This window comes from Schistocerca serialis, chromosome 11 (assembly GCF_023864345.2).
Source record: "Schistocerca serialis cubense isolate TAMUIC-IGC-003099 chromosome 11, iqSchSeri2.2, whole genome shotgun sequence".
Classification (NCBI taxonomy): domain Eukaryota; kingdom Metazoa; phylum Arthropoda; class Insecta; order Orthoptera; family Acrididae; genus Schistocerca; species Schistocerca serialis.
The window spans coordinates 23,488,479-23,512,906 of NC_064648.1; positions in this window are offsets into that span (position 1 = coordinate 23,488,479).

Consider the following 24,428-nt stretch of genomic DNA (forward strand, 5'->3'; position numbering starts at 1 on the left):
TTTCAGTCCTCTTGTACTTAAGTCGGCATTGTCCCTTTTCTATTAAATTCAGATGCAATTTCTGTGTTTCATCGTCAATAAGAAGGTCCAAGGTATACAGTAAACCTGAAGTGAAACATCGGAATCTAAAACCGGACTCACAGGAGGGGTTCAAATCATAGAAACTTAGAGTGTCAGTCCTCTTGTACTTAAGTCGGCATTGTGCCTTTTGTATTAAATTCGGATAAGTTTTCTGTGTTTTATCGTCGATAAGAAGGTCCAAGGTATACAGTACACCTGAAGTGAAGCATCGGAATCATAATCTGGACTCACAGGAGAGTTTCAAATCATAGAAAGTTAGAGTTTCAGTCCTCTTGTACTTCAGTCGGCATTGTGCCTTTTGTATTAAATTCGGATGCAATTTCTGTGTTTCATCGTCAATAAGAAGGTCCAAGGTATACAATAAACCTGAAGTGAAGCATCGGAATCTAAAACTGGACTCACAGGAGAGGTTCATATCATAGAAAGTTAAATTGTCAGTCCTCTAGTACCTAAGTCGGCATTGTGCCTTTTGTATTAAATTCGGATGCAATTTCTGTGTTTCATCGTCAATAAGAAGGTCCAAGGAATACAGTAAACCTGAAGTGAAGCATCGGAAACTAAAACTGGACTCACAGGACAGGTTCAAAACATAGAAAGTTAGAGTGTCAGTCCTCTTGTACTTAAGTCGGCATTGTGCCTTTTGTATTAAATTCGGATGCAATTTCTGAGTTTCATCGTCAATAAGAAGGACCAAGGTATACAGTAAACCTGAAGTGAAGAATCGGAATCTAAAACTGGACTCACAGGAGAGGTTGAAATCATAGAAAGTTAGAGTTCAGTACTCTTGTACTTAAGTCGGCATTGTGCCTTTTGTATTAAATTCGGATGCAAACTCTGTGTTTTATCGTCAATAAGAAGGTCCAAGGGATACAGTAAACCTGAAGTGAAGCATCTTAAACTCAAACTGGACTCACAGGAGAGGTTCAAATCATAGAAAGTTAGAGTGTCAGTCCTCTAGCACTTAAGTCGGCATTGTGCCTTTTGTATTAAATTCGGAACCAATTTCTGTGTTTCATCGTCAATAAGAAGGTCCAAGGGATACAGTAAACCTGAAGTGAAGCATCGGAAACTAAATCTGGGCTCACAGGAGAGGTTCAAATCATAGAAAGTTAGAGTTTCAGTCCTCTTGTACTTAAGTCGGCATTGTCCCTTTTGTATTAAATTCGGATGCAATTTCTGTGTTTCATCGTCAATAAGAAGGTCCAAGGGATACAGTAAACGTGAAGTGAAGCATCGGAAACTGAAATTGGACTCACAGGAGAGGTTCAAATCATAGAAAGTTAGAGTTTCAGTCCTCTTGTACTTAAGTCGGCATTGTCCCTTTTCTATTAAATTCAGATGCAATTTCTGTGTTTCATCGTCAATAAGAAGGTCCAAGGTATACAGTAAACCTGAAGTGAAACATCGGAATCTAAAACCGGACTCACAGGAGGGGTTCAAATCATAGAAACTTAGAGTGTCAGTCCTCTTGTACTTAAGTCGGCATTGTGCCTTTTGTATTAAATTCGGATAAGTTTTCTGTGATTTATCGTCGATAAGAAGGTCCAAGGTATACAGTACACCTGAAGTGAAGCATCGGAATCATAATCTGGACTCACAGGAGAGTTTCAAATCATAGAAAGTTAGAGTTTCAGTCCTCTTGTACTTCGGTCGGCATTGTGCCTTTTGTATTAAATTCGGATGCAATTTCTGTGTTTCATCGTCAATAAGAAGGTCCAAGGTATACAATAAACCTGAAGTGAAGCATCGGAATCTAAAACTGGACTCACAGGAGAGGTTCATATCATAGAAAGTTAAATTGTCAGTCCTCTAGTACCTAAGTCGGCATTGTGCCTTTTGTATTAAATTCGGATGCAATTTCTGTGTTTCATCGTCAATAAGAAGGTCCAAGGAATACAGTAAACCTGAAGTGAAGCATCGGAAACTAAAACTGGACTCACAGGACAGGTTCAAAACATAGAAAGTTAGAGTGTCAGTCCTCTTGTACTTAAGTCGGCATTGTGCCTTTTGTATTAAATTCGGATGCAATTTCTGAGTTTCATCGTCAATAAGAAGGACCAAGGTATACAGTAAACCTGAAGTGAAGAATCGGAATCTAAAACTGGACTCACAGGAGAGGTTGAAATCATAGAAAGTTAGAGTTCAGTACTCTTGTACTTAAGTCGGCATTGTGCCTTTTGTATTAAATTCGGATGCAAACTCTGTGTTTTATCGTCAATAAGAAGGTCCAAGGGATACAGTAAACCTGAAGTGAAGCATCTTAAACTCAAACTGGACTCACAGGAGAGGTTCAAATCATAGAAAGTTAGAGTGTCAGTCCTCTAGCACTTAAGTCGGCATTGTGCCTTTTGTATTAAATTCGGAACCAATTTCTGTGTTTCATCGTCAATAAGAAGGTCCAAGGGATACAGTAAACCTGAAGTGAAGCATCGGAAACTAAAACTGGACTCACAGGAGAGGTTCAAATCATAGAAAGTTAGAGTGTCAGTCCTCTAGTACTTAAGTCGGAATTGTGCCTTTTGTGTTAAATTCGGATGCAATTTCTGTGTTTCATCGTCAATAAGAAGGTCCAAGGGATACAGTAAACGTGAAGTGAAGCATCGGAAACTAAATCTGGACTCACAGGAGAGGTTCAAATCATAGAAAGTTAGAGTTTCAGTCCTCTTGTACTTAAGTCGGCATTGTCCCTTTTGTATTAAATTCGGATGCAATTTCTGTGTTTCATCGTCAATAAGAAGGTCCAAGGTATGCAGTAAACCTGAAGTGAAGCATCGGAATCTAAAACCGGACTCACAGGAGGGGTTCAAATCATACAAAGTTTGAGTGTCAGTCCTCTTGTACTTAAGTCGGCATTGTGCCTTTTGTATTAAATTCGGATGCAATTTCTGTGTTTCATCGTCAATAAGAAGGTCCAAGGGATACAGTAAACCTGAAGTGAAGCATCGGAAACTAAAACTGGACTCACAGGAGAGGTTCAAATCATAGAAAGTTAGAGTGTCAGCCCTCTTGTACTTAAGTCGGCATTGTGCCTTTTGTATTGAATTCGGATGCAATTTCTGAGTTTCATCGTCAATAAGAAGGGCCAAGGTATGCAGTAAACCTGAAGTGAAGCGCCGGAATCTAAAACTGGACTCACAGGAGGGGTTCAAATCATAGAAAGTTAGAGTGTCAGGCCTCTTGTACTTATGTCGGCATTGTGCCTTTTGTATTAAATTCGGATGCAATTTCTGTGTTTCATCGTCAATAAGAAGGTCCAAGGGATACAGTAAACCTGAAGTGAAGCATCGGAAACTAAAACTGGACTCACAGGACAGGTTCAAATCATAGAAAGTTAGAGAGTCAGTCCTCTTGTACTTAAGTCGGCATTGTGTCTTTTGTATTAAACTCGGATGCAATTTCTGAGTTTCATCGTCAATAAGAAGGACCAAGGTATACAGTAAACGTGAAGTGAAGCATCGGAATCTAAAACTGGCCTCACAGGAGAGGTTGAAATCATAGAAAGTTAGAGTTCAGTACTCTTGTACTTCGGTCCTCATTGTGCCTTTTGTATTAAATTCGGATAAGTTTTCTGTGTTTTATCGTCGATAAGAAGGTCCAAGGTATACAGTACACCTGAAGTGAAGCATCGGAATCTAAATCTGGACTCACAGGAGGGGTTCAAATCATAGAAAGTTAGAGTGTCAGTCCTATTGTACTTAAGTCGGCATTGTGCCTTTTGTATTAAATTCGGATGCAATTTCTGTGTTTCATCGTCAATATGAAGGTCCAAGGGTTACAGTAAACCTGAAGTGAAGCTTGGGAAACTAAAACCGGACTCACAGGAGGGGTTCAAATCATAGAAAGTTAGAGTGTCAGTCCTCTTGTACTTAAGTCGGCATTGTCCCTTTTGTATTAAATTCGGATGCAATTTCTGTGTTTCATCGTCAATAAGAAGGTCCAAGGTATATAGTAAACCTGAAGTGAAGCATCGGAATCTAAAACCGGACTCACAGGAGCGGTTCAAATCATAGAAACTTAGAGTGTCAGTCCTCTTGTACTTCAGTCGGCATTGTGCCTTTTGTATTAAATTCGGATAAGTTTTCTGTGTTTTATCGTCGATAAGAAGGTCCAAGGTATACAGTACACCTGAAGTGAAGCATCGGAATCATAATCTGGACTCACAGGAGAGTTTCAAATCATAGAAAGTTAGAGTTTCAGTCCTCTTGTACTTCGGTCGGCATTGTGCCTTTTGTATTAAATTCGGATGCAATTTCTGTGTTTCATCGTCAATAAGAAGGTCCAAGGTATACAATAAACCTGAAGTGAAGCATCGGAATCTAAAACTGGACTCACAGGAGAGGTTCATATCATAGAAAGTTAAATTGTCAGTCCTCTAGTACCTAAGTCGGCATTGTGCCTTTTGTATTAAATTCGGATGCAATTTCTGTGTTTCATCGTCAATAAGAAGGTCCAAGGAATACAGTAAACCTGAAGTGAAGCATCGGAAACTAAAACTGGACTCACAGGACAGGTTCAAAACATAGAAAGTTAGAGTGTCAGTCCTCTTGTACTTAAGTCGGCATTGTGCCTTTTGTATTAAATTCGGATGCAATTTCTGAGTTTCATCGTCAATAAGAAGGACCAAGGTATACAGTAAACCTGAAGTGAAGAATCGGAATCTAAAACTGGACTCACAGGAGAGGTTGAAATCATAGAAAGTTAGAGTTCAGTACTCTTGTACTTAAGTCGGCATTGTGCCTTTTGTATTAAATTCGGATGCAAACTCTGTGTTTTATCGTCAATAAGAAGGTCCAAGGGATACAGTAAACCTGAAGTGAAGCATCTTAAACTCAAACTGGACTCACAGGAGAGGTTCAAATCATAGAAAGTTAGAGTGTCAGTCCTCTAGCACTTAAGTCGGCATTGTGCCTTTTGTATTAAATTCGGAACCAATTTCTGTGTTTCATCGTCAATAAGAAGGTCCAAGGGATACAGTAAACCAGAAGTGAAGCATCGGAAACTAAAACTGGACTCACAGGAGAGGTTCAAATCATAGAAAGTTAGAGTGTCAGTCCTCTAGTACTTAAGTCGGAATTGTGCCTTTTGTGTTAAATTCGGATGCAATTTCTGTGTTTCATCGTCAATAAGAAGGTCCAAGGGATACAGTAAACGTGAAGTGAAGCATCGGAAACTAAATCTGGACTCACAGGAGAGGTTCAAATCATAGAAAGTTAGAGTTTCAGTCCTCTTGTACTTAAGTCGGCATTGTCCCTTTTGTATTAAATTCGGATGCAATTTCTGTGTTTCATCGTCAATAAGAAGGTCCAAGGTATGCAGTAAACCTGAAGTGAAGCATCGGAATCTAAAACCGGACTCACAGGAGGGGTTCAAATCATACAAAGTTTGAGTGTCAGTCCTCTTGTACTTAAGTCGGCATTGTGCCTTTTGTATTAAATTCGGATGCAATTTCTGTGTTTCATCGTCAATAAGAAGGTCCAAGGGATACAGTAAACCTGAAGTGAAGCATCGGAAACTAAAACTGGACTCACAGGAGAGATTCAAATCATAGAAAGTTAGAGTGTCAGTCCTCTTGTACTTAAGTCGGCATTGTGCCTTTTGTATTGAATTCGGATGCAATTTCTGAGTTTCATCGTCAATAAGAAGGGCCAAGGTATGCAGTAAACCTGAAGTGAAGCGCCGGAATCTAAAACTGGACTCACAGGAGGGGTTCAAATCATAGAAAGTTAGAGTGTCAGGCCTCTTGTACTTATGTCGGCATTGTGCCTTTTGTATTAAATTCGGATGCAATTTCTGTGTTTCATCGTCAATAAGAAGGTCCAAGGGATACAGTAAACCTGAAGTGAAGCATCGGAAACTAAAACTGGACTCACAGGACAGGTTCAAATCATAGAAAGTTAGAGAGTCAGTCCTCTTGTACTTAAGTCGGCATTGTGTCTTTTGTATTAAACTCGGATGCAATTTCTGAGTTTCATCGTCAATAAGAAGGACCAAGGTATACAGTAAACGTGAAGTGAAGCATCGGAATCTAAAACTGGCCTCACAGGAGAGGTTGAAATCATAGAAAGTTAGAGTTCAGTACTCTTGTACTTCGGTCCTCATTGTGCCTTTTGTATTAAATTCGGATAAGTTTTCTGTGTTTTATCGTCGATAAGAAGGTCCAAGGTATACAGTACACCTGAAGTGAAGCATCGGAATCTAAATCTGGACTCACAGGAGGGGTTCAAATCATAGAAAGCTAGAGTGTCAGTCCTATTGTACTTAAGTCGGCATTGTGCCTTTTGTATTAAATTCGGATGCAATTTCTGTGTTTCATCGTCAATATGAAGGTCCAAGGGATACAGTAAACCTGAAGTGAAGCTTGGGAAACTAAAACCGGACTCACAGGAGGGGTTCAAATCATAGAAAGTTAGAGTGTCAGTCCTCTTGTACTTAAGTCGGCATTGTCCCTTTTGTATTAAATTCGGATGCAATTTCTGTGTTTCATCGTCAATAAGAAGGTCCAAGGTATATAGTAAACCTGAAGTGAAGCATCGGAATCTAAAACCGGACTCACAGGAGCGGTTCAAATCATAGAAAGTTAGAGTGTCAGTCCACTTGTACTTAAGTCGGCATTGTGCCTTTTGTATTAAATTCGGATGCCATTTCTGTGTTTCATCGTCATTAAGAAGGTCCAAGGGATACAGTAAACCTGAAGTGAAGCATCGGAAACTAAAACTGGACTCACAGGAGAGGTTCAAATCATAGAAAGTTAGAGTGTCAGTCCTCTTGTACTTAAGTCGGCATTGTGCTTTTTGTATTGAATTCGGATGCAATTTCTGAGTTTCATCGTCAATAAGAAGGGCCAAGGTATGCAGTAAACCTGAAGTGAAGCACCGGGATCTAAAACTGGACTCACAGGAGAGGTTCAAATCATAGAATGTTAGAGTGTCAGGCGTCTTGTACTTAAGTCGGTATTGTCCCTTTTTGTATTAATTTCGGATGCAATTTCTGTGTTACATCGTCAATAAGAAGGTCCAAGGGATACAGTAAACCTGAAGTGAAGCATCGGAAACTAAAACTGGACTCACAGGAGAGGTTCAAATCATAGAAATTTAGAGTGTCAGTCCTCTTGTACTTAAGTCGGCATTGTGTCTTTTGCATTAAACTCGGATGCAATTTCTGAGTTTCATCGTCAATAAGAAGGACCAAGGTATACAGTAAACGTGAAGTGAAGCATCGGAATCTAAAACTGGCCTCACAGGAGAGGTTGAAATCATAGACAGTTAGAGTTCAGTACTCTTGTACTTAAGTCGGCATTGTGCCTTTTGTATTAAATTCGGATAAGTTTTCTGTGTTTTATCGTCGATAAGAAGGTCCAAGGTATACAGTACACCTGAAGTGAAGCATCGGAATCTAAAACTGGACTCACAGGAGGGGTTCAAATCATAGAAAGTTAGAGTGTCAGTCCTCTTGTACTTAAGTCGGCATTGTGCCTTTTGTATTAAATTCGGATGCAATTTCTGTGATTCATAGTCAATAAGAAGGTCCAAGGGATACAGTAAACCTGAAGTGAAGCATCGGAAACTAAAACTGGACTCACAGGGGAGGTTCAAATCATAGAGAGTTAGAAAGTCAGTCCTCTAGTACTTAAGTCGGCATTGTGCCTTTTGTATTAAATTCGGATGCAATTTCTGTGTTTCATAGTCAATAAGAAGGTCCAAGGGATACAGTAAACCTGAAGTGAAGCATCGGAAACTAAAACTGGACTCACAGGGGAGGTTCAAATCATAGAGAGTTAGAAAGTCAGTCCTCTAGTACTTAAGTCGGCATTGTGCCTTTTGTATTAAATTCGGATGCAATTTCTGTGTTTCATCGTCAATAAGAAGGTCCAAGGGATACAGTAAACCTGAAGTGAAGCATCAGAAACTAAAACTGGACTCACAGGAGATGTTCAAATCATAGAAAGTTAGAGTGTCAGTCCTCTTGTACATAGGGCGGCATTGTGCCTTTTGTATTAAATTTGGATGCAATTTCTGTGTTTCATCGTCAATAAGAAGGTCCAAGGTATACAGTACACCTGAAGTGAAGCATCGGAATCTAAAACTGGACTCACAGGAGGGGTTCAAATCATAGAAAGTTAGAGTGTCAGTCCTCTTGTACTTAAGTCGGCATTGTGCCTTTTGTATTAAATTCGGATGCAATTTCTGTGTTTCATAGTCAATAAGAAGGTCCAAGGGATACAGTAAACCTGAAGTGAAGCATCGGAAACTAAAACTGGACTCACAGGGGAGGTTCAAATCATAGAGAGTTAGAAAGTCAGTCCTCTAGTACTTAAGTCGGCATTGTGCCTTTTGTATTAAATTCGGATGCAATTTCTGTGTTTCATCGTCAATAAGAAGGTCCAAGGGATACAGTAAACCTGAAGTGAAGCATCAGAAACTAAAACTGGACTCACAGGACAGGTTCAATTCATAGAAAGTTAGAGAGTCAGTCCTCTTGTACTTAAGTCGGCATTGTGTCTTTTGTATTAAACTCGGATGCAATTTCTGAGTTTCATCGTCAATAAGAAGGACCAAGGTATACAGTAAACGTGAAGTGAAGCATCGGAATCTAAAACTGGCCTCACAGGAGAGGTTGAAATCATAGAAAGTTAGAGTTCAGTACTCTTGTACTTCGGTCCTCATTGTGCCTTTTGTATTAAATTCGGATAAGTTTTCTGTGTTTTATCGTCGATAAGAAGGTCCAAGGTATACAGTACACCTGAAGTGAAGCATCGGAATCTAAATCTGGACTCACAGGAGGGGTTCAAATCATAGAAAGTTAGAGTGTCAGTCCTATTGTACTTAAGTCGGCATTGTGCCTTTTGTATTAAATTCGGATGCAATTTCTGTGTTTCATCGTCAATATGAAGGTCCAAGGGATACAGTAAACCTGAAGTGAAGCTTGGGAAACTAAAACCGGACTCACAGGAGGGGTTCAAATCATAGAAAGTTAGAGTGTCAGTCCTCTTGTACTTAAGTCGGCATTGTCCCTTTTGTATTAAATTCGGATGCAATTTCTGTGTTTCATCGTCAATAAGAAGGTCCAAGGTATATAGTAAACCTGAAGTGAAGCATCGGAATCTAAAACCGGACTCACAGGAGCGGTTCAAATCATAGAAAGTTAGAGTGTCAGTCCACTTGTACTTAAGTCGGCATTGTGCCTTTTGTATTAAATTCGGATGCCATTTCTGTGTTTCATCGTCATTAAGAAGGTCCAAGGGATACAGTAAACCTGAAGTGAAGCATCGGAAACTAAAACTGGACTCACAGGAGAGGTTCAAATCATAGAAAGTTAGAGTGTCAGTCCTCTTGTACTTATGTCGGCATTGTGCTTTTTGTATTGAATTCGGATGCAATTTCAGAGTTTCATCGTCAATAAGAAGGGCCAAGGTATGCAGTAAACCTGAAGTGAAGCACCGGGATCTAAAACTGGACTCACAGGAGAGGTTCAAATCATAGAATGTTAGAGTGTCAGGCGTCTTGTACTTAAGTCGGTATTGTCCCTTTTTGTATTAATTTCGGATGCAATTTCTGTGTTACATCGTCAATAAGAAGGTCCAAGGGATACAGTAAACCTGAAGTGAAGCATCGGAAACTAAAACTGGACTCACAGGAGAGGTTCAAATCATAGAAATTTAGAGTGTCAGTCCTCTTGTACTTAAGTCGGCATTGTGTCTTTTGCATTAAACTCGGATGCAATTTCTGAGTTTCATCGTCAATAAGAAGGACCAAGGTATACAGTAAACGTGAAGTGAAGCATCGGAATCTAAAACTGGCCTCACAGGAGAGGTTGAAATCATAGACAGTTAGAGTTAAGTTCTCTTGTACTTAAGTCGGCATTGCGTCTTTTGTATTAAATTCGGATGCAAACTCTGTGTTTCATCGTCAATAAGAACTTCCAAGGGATACAGTAAACCTGAAGTGAAGTATCGGAATCGAAGACTGGACTCACAGGAGAGGTTCAAATCATAGAAAGTTAGAGTGTCAGTCCTCTTGTACTTAAGTCGGCATTGTGCCTTTTAAATTAAATTCGGCTCCAATTTCTGTTTTTCATCGTCAATAAGAACGTCCAAGGGATACAGTAAACCAGAAGTGAAGCATCGGAATCTAAAACTGGACTCACAGGAGAGGTTCTAATCACAGAAAGTTCGAGTGTCAGTCGTCTTGTACTTAAGTCGGCATTGTGCCTTTTGTATTACATTCGGATGCATTTTCTGTGATACATCGTCAGTAAGAAGGTCTAAGGTATAAAGTAAACCTGAAGTGAAGCATCGGAATCTAAAACTGGACTCACAGGAGAGGTTTAAATTACGGAAAGTTGGAGTGTGAGTCCTCTTGTACTTAAGTCGGCATTGTGCCTTTTTGTATTAAATTCGGATGCAATTTCTGTGTTTCATCGTCAAAAAGAAGGTCCAAGGTATACAGTAAACCTGAAGTGAAGCATCGGTAACTAAAACTGGACTCACAGGAGAGGTTCAAATCATAGAAAGTTAGAGTGTCAGACCTCTAGTACTTAAGTCGGCATTGTGCCTTTTGTATTAAATTCGGATGCAAATTCTGTGTTTCATCGTCAATAAGAAGGTCCAAGGGATACAGTAAACCTGAAGTGAAGCATCTTAAACTAAAACTGGACTCACAGGAGAGGTTCAAATCATAGAAAGTTAGAGTGACAGTCCTCCAGCACTTAAGTCGGCATTGTGCCTTTTGTATTACATTCGGATGCAATTTCTGTGTTTCATCGTCAATAGGAAGGTCCAAGGGATACAGTAAACCTGAAGTGAAGCATCGGAAACTAAAACTGGACTCACAGGAGAGGTTCAAATCATAGAAAGTTAAAGTGTCAGTCCTCTAGTACTTATGTCGGAATTGTGCCTTTTGTATTAAATTCGGATGCAATTTCTGTGTTTCATCGTCAATAAGAAGGTCCAAGGGATACAGTAAACGTGAAGTGAAGCATCGGAAACTGAAACTGGACTCACAGGAGAGGTTCAAATCATAGAAAGTTAGAGTTTCAGTCCTCTTGTACTTAAGTCGGCATTGTCCCTTTTCTATTAAATTCAGATGCAATTTCTGTGTTTCATCGTCAATAAGAAGGTCCAAGGTATACAGTAAACCTGAAGTGAAACATCGGAATCTAAAACCGGACTCACAGGAGGGGTTCAAATCATAGAAACTTAGAGTGTCAGTCCTCTTGTACTTAAGTCGGCATTGTGCCTTTTGTATTAAATTCGGATAAGTTTTCTGTGTTTTATCGTCGATAAGAAGGTCCAAGGTATACAGTACACCTGAAGTGAAGCATCGGAATCATAATCTGGACTCACAGGAGAGTTTCAAATCATAGAAAGTTAGAGTTTCAGTCCTCTTGTACTTCAGTCGGCATTGTGCCTTTTGTATTAAATTCGGATGCAATTTCCGTGTTTCATCGTCAATAAGAAGGTCCAAGGTATACAATAAACCTGAAGTGAAGCATCGGAATCTAAAACTGGACTCACAGGAGAGGTTCATATCATAGAAAGTTAAATTGTCAGTCCTCTAGTACCTAAGTCGGCATTGTGCCTTTTGTATTAAATTCGGATGCAATTTCTGTGTTTCATCGTCAATAAGAAGGTCCAAGGAATACAGTAAACCTGAAGTGAAGCATCGGAAACTAAAACTGGACTCACAGGACAGGTTCAAAACATAGAAAGTTAGAGTGTCAGTCCTCTTGTACTTAAGTCGGCATTGTGCCTTTTGTATTAAATTCGGATGCAATTTCTGAGTTTCATCGTCAATAAGAAGGACCAAGGTATACAGTAAACCTGAAGTGAAGAATCGGAATCTAAAACTGGACTCACAGGAGAGGTTGAAATCATAGAAAGTTAGAGTTCAGTACTCTTGTACTTAAGTCGGCATTGTGCCTTTTGTATTAAATTCGGATGCAAACTCTGTGTTTTATCGTCAATAAGAAGGTCCAAGGGATACAGTAAACCTGAAGTGAAGCATCTTAAACTCAAACTGGACTCACAGGAGAGGTTCAAATCATAGAAAGTTAGAGTGTCAGTCCTCTAGCACTTAAGTCGGCATTGTGCCTTTTGTATTAAATTCGGAACCAATTTCTGTGTTTCATCGTCAATCAGAAGGTCCAAGGGATACAGTAAACCTGAAGTGAAGCATCGGAAACTAAAACTGGACTCAAAGGAGAGGTTCAAATCATAGAAAGTTAGAGTGTCAGTCCTCTAGTACTTAAGTCGGAATTGTGCCTTTTGTGTTAAATTCGGATGCAATTTCTGTGTTTCATCGTCAATAAGAAGGTCCAAGGGATACAGTAAACGTGAAGTGAAGCATCGGAAACTAAATCTGGACTCACAGGAGAGGTTCAAATCATAGAAAGTTAGAGTTTCAGTCCTCTAGTACTTAAGTCGGCATTGTCCCTTTTGTATTAAATTCGGATGCAATTTCTGTGTTTCATCGTCAATAAGAAGGTCCAAGGTATACAGTAAACCTGAAGTGAAGCATCGGAATCTAAAACCGGACTCACAGGAGGGGTTCAAATCATACAAAGTTTGAGTGTCAGACCTCTTGTACTTAAGTCGGCATTGTGCCTTTTGTATTAAATTCGGATGCAATTTCTGTGTTTCATCGTCAATAAGAGGGTCCAAGGGATACAGTAAACCTGAAGTGAAGCATCGGAAACTAAAACTGGACTCACAGGAGAGGTTCAAATCATAGAAAGTTAGAGTGTCAGTCCTCTTGTACTTAAGTCGGCATTGTGCCTTTTGTATTGAATTCGGATGCAATTCCTGAGTTTCATCGTCAATAAGAAGGACCAAGGTATACAGTAAACGTGAAGTGAAGCATCGGAATCTAAAACTGGCCTCACAGGAGAGGTTGAAATCATAGAAAGTTAGAGTTCAGTACTCTTGTACTTCGGTCCTCATTGTGCCTTTTGTATTAAATTCGGATAAGTTTTCTGTGTTTTATCGTCGATAAGAAGGTCCAAGGTATACAGTACAGCTGAAGTGAAGCATCGGAATCTAAATCTGGACTCACAGGAGGGGTTCAAATCATAGAAAGTTAGAGTGTCAGTCCTATTGTACTTAAGTCGGCATTGTGCCTTTTGTATTAAATTCGGATGCAATTTCTGTGTTTCATCGTCAATAAGAAGGTCCAAGGTATACAGTAAACCTGAAGTGAAGCATCGGAATCTAAAACCGGACTCACAGGAGGGGTTCAAATCATACAAAGTTAGAGTGTCAGTCCTCTTGTACTTAAGTCGGCATTGTGCCTTTTGTATTAAATTCGGATGCAATTTCTGTGTTTCATCGTCAATAAGAAGGTCCAAGGGATACAGTAAACCTGAAGTGAAGGATCGGAAACTAAAACTGGACTCACAGGAGAGGTTCAAATCATAGAAAGTTAGAGTGTCAGTCCTCTTGTACTTAAGTCGGCATTGTGCCTTTTGTATTGAATTCGGATGCAATTCCTGAGTTTCATCGTCAATAAGAAGGGCCAAGGTATGCAGTAAACCTGAAGTGAAGCGCCGGAATCTAAAACTGGACTCACAGGAGGGGTTCAAATCATAGAAAGTTAGAGTGTCAGGCCTCTTGTACTTAAGTCGGCATTGTGCCTTTTGTATTAAATTCGGATGCAATTTCTGTGTTTCATCGTCAATAAGAAGGTCCAAGGAATACAGTAAACCTGAAGTGAAGCATCGGAAACTAAAACTGGACTCACAGGACAGGTTCAAATCATAGAAAGTTAGAGAGTCAGTCCTCTTGTACTTAAGTCGGCATTGTGTCTTTTGTATTAAACTCGGATGCAATTTCTGAGTTTCATCGTCAATAAGAAGGACCAAGGTATACAGTAAACGTGAAGTGAAGCATCGGAATCTAAAACTGGCCTCACAGGAGAGGTTGAAATCATAGAAAGTTAGAGTTCAGTACTCTTGTACTTCGGTCCTCATTGTGCCTTTTGTATTAAATTCGGATAAGTTTTCTGTGTTTTATCGTCGATAAGAAGGTCCAAGGTATACAGTACAGCTGAAGTGAAGCATCGGAATCTAAATCTGGACTCACAGGAGGGGTTCAAATCATAGAAAGTTAGAGTGTCAGTCCTATTGTACTTAAGTCGGCATTGTGCCTTTTGTATTAAATTCGGATGCAATTTCTGTGTTTCATCGTCAATATGAAGGTCCAAGGGATACAGTAAACCTGAAGTGAAGCTTGGGAATCTAAAACCGGACTCACAGGAGGGGTTCAATTCATTGAAAGTTAGAGTGTCAGTCCTCTTGTACTTAAGTCGGCATTGTCCCTTTTGTATTAAATTCGGATGCAATTTCTGTGTTTCATCGTCAATAAGAAGGTCCAAGGTATATAGTAAACCTGAAGTGAAGGATCGGAATCTAAAACCGGACTCACAGGAGCGGTTCAAAACATAGAAAGTTAGAGTGTCAGTCCACTTGTACTTAAGTCGCCATTGTGCCTTTTGTATTAAATTCGGATGCCATTTCTGTGTTTCATCGTCATTAAGAAGGTCCAAGGGATACAGTAAACCTGAAGTGAAGCATCGGAAACTAAAACTGGACTCACAGGAGAGGTTCAAATCATAGAAAGTTAGAGTGTCAGTCCTCTTGTACTTAAGTCGGCATTGTGCTTTTTGTATTGAATTCGGATGCAATTTCTGAGTTTCATCGTCAATAAGAAGGGCCAAGGTATGCAGTAAACCTGAAGTGAAGCACCGGGATCTAAAACTGGACTCACAGGAGAGGTTCAAATCATAGAATGTTAGAGTGTCAGGCGTCTTGTACTTAAGTCGGTATTGTCCCTTTTTGTATTAATTTCGGATGCAATTTCTGTGTTACATCGTCAATAAGAAGGTCCAAGGGATACAGTAAACCTGAAGTGAAGCATCGGAAACTAAAACTGGACTCACAGGAGAGGTTCAAATCATAGAAATTTAGAGTGTCAGTCCTCTTGTACTTAAGTCGGCATTGTGTCTTTTGCATTAAACTCGGATGCAATTTCTGAGTTTCATCGTCAATAAGAAGGACCAAGGTATACAGTAAACGTGAAGTGAAGCATCGGAATCTAAAACTGGCCTCACAGGAGAGGTTGAAATCATAGACAGTTAGAGTTCAGTACTCTTGTACTTAAGTCGGCATTGTGCCTTTTGTATTAAATTCGGATAAGTTTTCTGTGTTTTATCGTCGATAAGAAGGTCCAAGGTATACAGTACACCTGAAGTGAAGCATCGGAATCTAAAACTGGACTCACAGGAGGGGTTCAAATCATAGAAAGTTAGAGTGTCAGTCCTCTTGTACTTAAGTCGGCATTGTGCCTTTTGTATTAAATTCGGATGCAATTTCTGTGTTTCATAGTCAATAAGAAGGTCCAAGGGATACAGTAAACCTGAAGTGAAGCATCGGAAACTAAAACTGGACTCACAGGGGAGGTTCAAATCATAGAGAGTTAGAAAGTCAGTCCTCTAGTACTTAAGTCGGCATTGTGCCTTTTGTATTAAATTCGGATGCAATTTCTGTGTTTCATCGTCAATAAGAAGGTCAAAGGGATACAGTAAACCTGAAATGAAGCATCGGAAACTAAAACTGAATTCACCGGAGAGGTTCAAATCATAGAAAGTTAGAGTTTCAGTCCTCTTGTACATAAGTCGGCATTGTCCCTTTTGTATTAAATTCTGATGCAATTTCTGTGTTTCATAGTCAATAAGAAGGTCCAAGGTATACAGTAAACCTGAAGTGAAGCATCGGAAACTAAAACTGGACTCACAGGAGATGTTCAAATCATAGAAAGTTAGAGTGTCAGTCCTCTTGTACATAGGGCGGCATTGTGCCTTTTGTATTAAATTCGGATGCAATTTCTGTGTTTCATCGTCAATAAGAAGGTCCAAGGGATACAGTAAACCTGAAGTGAAGCAACGGAAACTAAAACTTGACTCACAGGAGAGGTTCAAATCATAGAGAGTTAGAGTGTCAGTCCTGTTGTACTTAAGTCGGAACTGTGCCTTTTGTATTAAATTCGGATGCAATTTCTGTGTTTCTTCGTCAATAAGAAGGTCCAAGGGATACAGTAAACCTGAAGTGAAGCATCGGAAACTAAAACTAGACTCACAGGAGAGGTTCAAATCATAGAAAGTTAGAAATTCAGTCCTCTTGTACTTAAGTCAGCATTGTCCCTTTTGTATTAAATTCGGATGCAATTTCTGTGTTTCATCGTCAATAAGAAGGTCCAAGGTATACAATAAACCTGAAGTGAAGCATCGGAATCTAAACTGGACTCACAGGAGAGGTTCAAATCATAGAAAGTTAGAGTGTCAGTCCTCTTGTACTTAAGTCGGCATTGTGCCTTTTGTATTAAATTCGGATGCAATTTCTGTGTTTCATCGTCAATAAGAAGGTCCAAGGGATACAGTAAACCTGAAGTGAAGCATCGGAAACTAAAACTGGACTCACAGCACAGTTTCAAATCATAGAAAGTTAGAGTGACAGTCCTGTTGTACTTAAGTCGGCATTGTGCCTTTTGTATTAAATTCGGATGCAATTTCTGAGTTTCATTGTCAATAAGATGGACCAAGGTATACAGTAAACCTGAAGTGAAGCTTCGGAATCTAAAACTGGACTCACATGACAGGTTGAAATCATAGAAAGTTTGAGTTCAGTACTCATGTACTTAAGTCGGCATTGTGCCTTTTGTATTAAATTCGGATACAAACTCTGTGTTTCATCGTCAATAAGAACTTCCAAGGGATACAGTAAACCTGAAGAGAAGCATCGGAATCGAAGACTGGACTAACAGGAGAGGTTCAAATCACAGAAAGTTCGAGTGTCAGTCGCCTTGTACTTAACTCGGCATTGTGCCTTTTGTATTACATTCGGATGCATTTTCTGTGCTTCATCGGCAATAAGAAGGTCTAAGGTATAAAGTAAACCTGATGTGAAGCATCGGAATCTAAAACTGGACTCACAGGAGAGGTTTAAATTATGGAAAGTTGGAGTGTGTGTCCTGTTGTACTTAAGTCGGCATTGTGACTTTTGTATTAAATTCGGATGCAATTTCTGTGTTTCATCGTCAATAAGAAGGTCCAAGGGATACAGTAAACCTGAAGTGAAGCATCTGAAACTAAAACTGGACTCACAGGAGAGGTTGAAATCATAGAAAGTTAGAATGTCAGTCCTCTAGTACTTAAGTCGGCATTGTGCCTTTTGTATTAAATTCGGATGCAGTTTCTGTGTTACATCGTCAATAAGAACTTCCAAGGGATACAGTAAACCTGAAGTGAAGCATCGGAAACGAAAACTGGACTCACAGGAGAGGTTCAAATCCTTGAAAGTTAGAGTGTCAGTCCTCTTGTACTTAAGTGGGCATTGTGACTTTTGTATTAAATTCGGATGAATTTTCTGTTTTTCATCGTCGATAAGAAGGTCCAAGGTATACAGTACACCTGAAGTGAAGCATCGGAATCAAAAACTGGGCTCACAGGAGGGGTTCAAATCATAGAAAGTTAGAGTGTCAGTCCTCTTGTACTTAAGTCGCCGTTGTGCCTTTTGTATTAAATTCAGATGGATATTTTGTATTTCATCGTCAATAAGCAGGTCCAAGGGGTACAGTAAACCTGAAGGGAAGCATCCGAATCGAAAACTGGACTCACAGGAAGGGTTCAAATCATAGAAAGTTAGAGTGTCGGTCCTCTTGTAATTAAGTCGGCATTGTGCCTTTTGTATTAATTTCGGATGCAATTTCTGTGTTTCATCGTCAATAAGAAGGTCCAAGGTATACAGTAAACCTGAAGTGAAGCATCGGAATGTATAACTGAACTCACAGGAAGGGTTCAAATCATAGAAAGTTAGAGTGTCATTCCTCTTGTTCTTAAGTCGGCATTGTGCCTTTTGTATGAAATTCAGATGGAATTTCTGTGTTTCATCGTCAATAAGAAGGTCCAAGGGATACAGTAAACCTGAAGTGAAGCATCGGAATCGAAAACTGGGCTCACAGGAGCGGTTCAAATCATCGAAAATTAGAGTGTCAGTTCTCTTGTACTTAAGTAGGCATTGTGCCTTTTGTATTAAATTCGGATGCAATTTCTGTGTTTCATCGTCAATAAGAAGGTCCAAGGGATACAGTAAACCTGAAGTGAAGCATCGGAAACTAAAACTGGACTCACAGGAGAGGTTCAAATCATAGAGATTTAGAGTGTCAGTCCTCTAGTAGTTATGTCGGCATTGTGCCTTTTGTATTAAATTCGGATGCAGTTCCTGTGATTCATCGTCAATAAGAAGGTCCAGGGTATACAGTAAACCTGAAGTGAAGCATCGGAAACTAAAACTGGAGTCACAGGAGAGGTTCAAATCATAGAAAGTTAGAGTGTCAGTCCTCTTGTACTTAAGACGGCATTGTGCCTTTTGTATTAAATGCGGATGCAATCTCTGTGTTCATCGTCAATAAGAAGGTCCAAGGTATACAGTAAACCTGAAGTGAAGTATCGGAATTTAAACTGGACTCACAGGAAGGGTTCAAATCATAGAAAGTTAGAGTGACAGTCCTCTTGTTCTTAATCGGCATTGTGCCTTTTATATTAAATTCAGATGGAATTTCTGTGCTTCATCGTCAATAAGAAGTTCCAAGGGATACAGTAAACCTGAAGTGAAGCATCGGAATCGGTAACTGGACTCACAGGAGAGGTTCAAATCGTAGAAAGTTAGAGTGTCAGTCCTCTTGTAGTTAAGTCGGCATTGTGCCTTTTGTATTAAATTCGGATGCAGTTTCTGTTTTTCATCGTCAATACGAAGGTCCAAGGGATACAGTAAACCAGAAGTGAAGCATCGGAAACTAAAACTGGACTCACAGGAGAGGTTCAAATCATAGAAAGTTAAAGTGTCAGTCCTCTTGTAATTAAAACGGCATTGTGCCTTTTGTATTATATTCGGATGCAATTTCTGTGTTTCATCGTCAATAAAAAGGTCCAAGGTATACAGTAAACCTGAAGTGAAGCATCGGAATTTAAAACTGGACTCACAGCAAGGGTTTAAATCATAGAAAGTTAGAGTGTCAGTCCTCTTGTACTTAAGTCAGCATTGTGCCTTTTGTATTAAATTCAGATGGAATTTCTGGGTTTCCTTGTCAATAAGAAGGTCCAAGGGATACAGTAAACCTCAAGTGAAGCATCGGAATCGAAAACTGGACTCACAGGAGTGGTTCAAATCATAGAAAGTTTGAGTGTCAGTCCCCTAATACTTAAGTCGCCATTGTGCCTTTTGTATTAAATTCGGATGCAGTTTCTGTTTTTCATCGTCAATAATATGGTCCGAGGGATACAGTAAACCTGAAGTGAAGCATCGGAATCTAAAATTGGACTCACAGGAGAGGTTTAAATCATATAAAGTTAGTGTGTGAGTCATCTTGTACTTAAGTCGGCATTGTGCCTTTTGTATTAAATTCGGATGCAATTTCTGTGTTTCATCGCCAATAAGAAGGTCCAAGGTATACAGTACACCTCAAGTGATGCATCGGAAACTAAAACTGGACTCACAGGAGAGGTTCAAATCATAGGAAGTTTGAGTTTCAGTCCTCTTGTACTTAAGTCGGCATTGTGCCTCTTGTGTTAAATTCGGATGCAATTTCTGTGTTTCATCGGCAATGAGAAGGTCCAAAATATACAGTAATCCTGAAGTGAAGCATAGGAAACTAAAACTGGACTCACAGGAAAGGTTCAAATCATAGAAAGTTACAGTGTCAGTCCTCTTGTACTTAAGTCGGCATTGTGCCTTTTGTATTAAATTCAGATGCAATTTCTGTGTTTCATCGTCAATAAGAAGGTCCAAGGGATACAGTAAACCTGAAGTGAAGCATCGGAAACTAAAACTGGAGATGTTCAAATCACAGAAAGTTAGAGTGTCAGTCCTCTTGTACATAGGGCGGCATTGTGCCTTTTGTATTAAATTCGGGTGCAATTTCTGTGTTTCATCGTCAATAAGAAGGGCCATGGATACAGTAAACCTGAAGTGAAGCATTGGAAACTAAAACTGGACTCACAGGAGAAGTTCAGATCATAGAAAGTTAGAGTGTCTTCCTCTAGTACTTAAGTCGGAATTGTGCCTTTTGTATTAAATTCGGATGCAATTTCTGTGTTTCATCGTCAATATGAAGGACCAAGGGATACAGTAAACCTGAAGGGAAGCATTGGAAACTAAAACTGGACTCACAGGAGAAGTATAGATCATAGAAAGTTAGAGTGTCATCCTCTAGTACTTAAGCCGGAATTGTGCCTTTTGTATTAAATTCGGATGCAATTTCTGTGTTTCATCGTCAATAAGAAGGTCCAAGGGATACAGTAAACCTGAAGTGAAGCATCTGAAACTAAAACTGGACTCACAGGAGAGGTTGAAATCATAGAAAGTTAGAATGTCAGTCCTCTAGTACTTAAGTCGGCATTGTGCCTTTTGTATTAAATTCGGATGCAGTTTCTGTGTTTCATCGGCAATAAGAACTTCCAAGGGATACAGTAAACCTGAAGTGAAGCATCGGAAACGAAAACTGGACTCACAGGAGAGGTTCAAATCCTAGAAAGTTAGAGTGTCAGTCCTCTTGTACTTAAGTGGGCATTGTGACTTTTGTATTAAATTCGGATGAATTTTCTGTTTTTCATCGTCGATAAGAAGGTCCAAGGTATACAGTACACCTGAAGTGAAGCATCGGAATCAAAAACTGGGCTCACAGGAGGGGTTCAAATCATAGAAAGTTAGAGTGTCAGTCCTCTTGTACTTAAGTCGCCGTTGTGCCTTTTGTATTAAATTCAGATGGATATTTTGTATTTCATCGTCAATAAGCAGGTCCAAGGGGTACAGTAAACCTGAAGGGAAGCATCCGAATCGAAAACTGGACTCACAGGATGGGTTCAAATCATAGAAAGTTAGAGTGTCGGTCCTCTTGTAATTAAGTCGGCATTGTGCCTTTTGTATTAATTTCGGATGCAATTTCTGTGTTTCATCGTCAATAAGAAGGTCCAAGGTATACAGTAAACCTGAAGTGAAGCATCGGAATGTATAACTGAACTCACAGGAAGGGTTCAAATCATAGAAAGTTAGAGTGTCATTCCTCTTGTTCTTAAGTCGGCATTGTGCCTTTTGTATGAAATTCAGATGGAATTTCTGTGTTTCATCGTCAATAAGAAGGTCCAAGGGATACAGTAAACCTGAAGTGAAGCATCGGAATCGAAAACTGGGCTCACAGGAGCGGTTCAAATCATCGAAAATTAGAGTGTCAGTCCTCTTGTACTTAAGTAGGCATTGTGCCTTTTGTATTAAATTCGGATGCAATTTCTGTGTTTCATCGTCAATAAGAAGGTCCAAGGGATACAGTAAACCTGAAGTGAAGCATCGGAAACTAAAACTGGACTCACAGGAGAGGTTCAAATCATAGAGATTTAGAGTGTCAGTCCTCTAGTAGTTATGTCGGCATTGTGCCTTTTGTATTAAATTCGGATGCAGTTCCTGTGATTCATCGTCAATAAGAAGGTCCAGGGTATACAGTAAACCTGAAGTGAAGCATCGGAAACTAAAACTGGAGTCACAGGAGAGGTTCAAATCATAGAAAGTTAGAGTGTCAGTCCTCTTGTACTTAAGACGGCATTGTGCCTTTTGTATTAAATGCGGATGCAATCTCTGTGTTCATCGTCAATAAGAAGGTCCAAGGTATACAGTAAACCTGAAGTGAAGTATCGGAATTTAAACTGGACTCACAGGAAGGGTTCAAATCATAGAAAGTTAGAGTGACAGTCCTCTTGTTCTTAATCGGCATTGTGCCTTTTATATTAAATTCAGATGGAATTTCTGTGCTTCATCGTCAATAAGAAGTTCCAAGGGATACAGTAAACCTGAAGTGAAGCATCGGAATCGGTAACTGGACTCACAGGAGAGGTTCAAATCGTAGAAAGTTAGAGTGTCAGTCCTCTTGTAGTTAAGTCGGCATTGTGCCTTTTGTATTAAATTCGGATGCAGTTTCTGTTTTTCATCGTCAATACGAAGGTCCAAGGGATACAGTAAACCAGAAGTGAAGCATCGGAAACTAAAACTGGACTCACAGGAGAGGTTCAAATCATAGAAAGTTAAAGTGTCAGTCCTCTTGTAATTAAAACGGCATTGTGCCTTTTGTATTATATTCGGATGCAATTTCTGTGTTTCATCGTCAATAAAAAGGTCCAAGGTATACAGTAAACCTGAAGTGAAGCATCGGAATTTAAAACTGGACTCACAGCAAGGGTTTAAATCATAGAAAGTTAGAGTGTCAGTCCTCTTGTACTTAAGTCAGCATTGTGCCTTTTGTATTAAATTCAGATGGAATTTCTGGGTTTCCTTGTCAATAAGAAGGTCCAAGGGATACAGTAAACCTCAAGTGAAGCATCGGAATCGAAAACTGGACTCACAGGAGAGGTTCAAATCATAGAAAGTTTGAGTGTCAGTCCCCTTATAGTTAAGTCGCCATTGTGCCTTTTGTATTAAATTCGGATGCAGTTTCTGTTTTTCATCGTCAATAATATGGTCCGAGGGATACAGTAAACCTGAAGTGAAGCATCGGAATCTAAAATTGGACTCACAGGAGAGGTTTAAATCATATAAAGTTAGTGTGTGAGTCATCTTGTACTTAAGTCGGCATTGTGCCTTTTGTATTAAATTCGGATGCAATTTCTGTGTTTCATCGCCAATAAGAAGGTCCAAGGTATACAGTACACCTCAAGTGATGCATCGGAAACTAAAACTGGACTCACAGGAGAGGTTCAAATCATAGGAAGTTTGAGTTTCAGTCCTCTTGTACTTAAGTCGGCATTGTGCCTCTTGTGTTAAATTCGGATGCAATTTCTGTGTTTCATCGGCAATGAGAAGGTCCAAAATATACAGTAATCCTGAAGTGAAGCATAGGAAACTAAAACTGGACTCACAGGAAAGGTTCAAATCATAGAAAGTTACAGTGTCAGTCCTCTTGTACTTAAGTCGGCATTGTGCCTTTTGTATTAAATTCAGATGCAATTTCTGTGTTTCATCGTCAATAAGAAGGTCCAAGGGATACAGTAAACCTGAAGTGAAGCATCGGAAACTAAAACTGGACTCACAGGAGAGGTTCAAATCATAGAAAGTTAGAGTTTCAGTCCTCTTGTACTTAAGTCGGCATTGTCCCTTTTGTATTAAATTCGGATGCAATTTCTGTGTTTCATCGTCAGTAAGAACTTCCAAGGGATACAGAAAACCTGATGTGAAGCATCGGAGAGAGATTCAAATCATAGAAAGTTAGAGTGTAAGTCCTCTTGTACTTAAGTCGGCATTGTGCCTTTTGTATTAAATTCGGATGCCATTTCTGTGTTTCATCGTCATTAAGAAGGTCCAAGGGATACAGTAAACCTGAAGTGAAGCATCGGAAACTAAAACTGGACACACAGGAGAGGTTCAAATCATAGAAAGTTAGAGTGTCAGTCCTCTTGTACTTAAGTCGGCATTGTGCTTTTTGTAATGAATTCGGATGCAATTTCTGAGTTTCATCGTCAATAAGAAGGGCCAAGGTATGCAGTAAACCTGAAGTGAAGCACCGGGATCTAAAACTGGACTCACAGGAGAGGTTCAAATCATAGAAAGTTAGAGTGTCAGGCCTCTTGTACTTAAGTCGGTATTGTCCCTTTTTGTATTAATTTCGGATGCAATTTCTGTGTTACATCGTCAATAAGAAGGTCCAAGGGATACAGTAAACCTGAAGTGAAGCATCGGAAACTAAAACTGGACTCACAGGAGAGGTTCAAATCATAGAAATTTAGAGTGTCAGTCCTCTTGTACTTAAGTCGGCATTGTGTCTTTTGCATTAAACTCGGATGCAATTTCTGAGTTTCATCGTCAATAAGAAGGACCAAGGTATACAGTAAACTTGAAGTGAAGCATCGGAATCTAAAACTGGCCTCACAGGAGAGGTTGAAATTATAGAAAGTTAGAGTTCAGTACTCTTGTACTTAAGTCGGCATTGTGCCTTTATTATTAAATTCGGATAAGTTTTCTGTGTTTTATCGTCGATAAGAAGGTCCAAGGTATACAGTACACCTGAAGTGAAGCACCGGAATCTAAAACTGGACTCACAGGAGGGGTTCAAATCATAGAAAGTTAGAGTGTCAGTCCTCTTGTACTTAAGTCGGCATTGTGCCTTTTGTATTAAATTCGGATGCAATTTCTGTGTTTCATAGTCAATAAGAAGGTCCAAGGGATACAGTAAACCTGAAGTGAAGCATCGGAAACTAAAGCTGGACTCACAGGGGAGGTTCAAATCATAGAGAATTAGAACGTCAGTCCCCTAGTACTTAAGT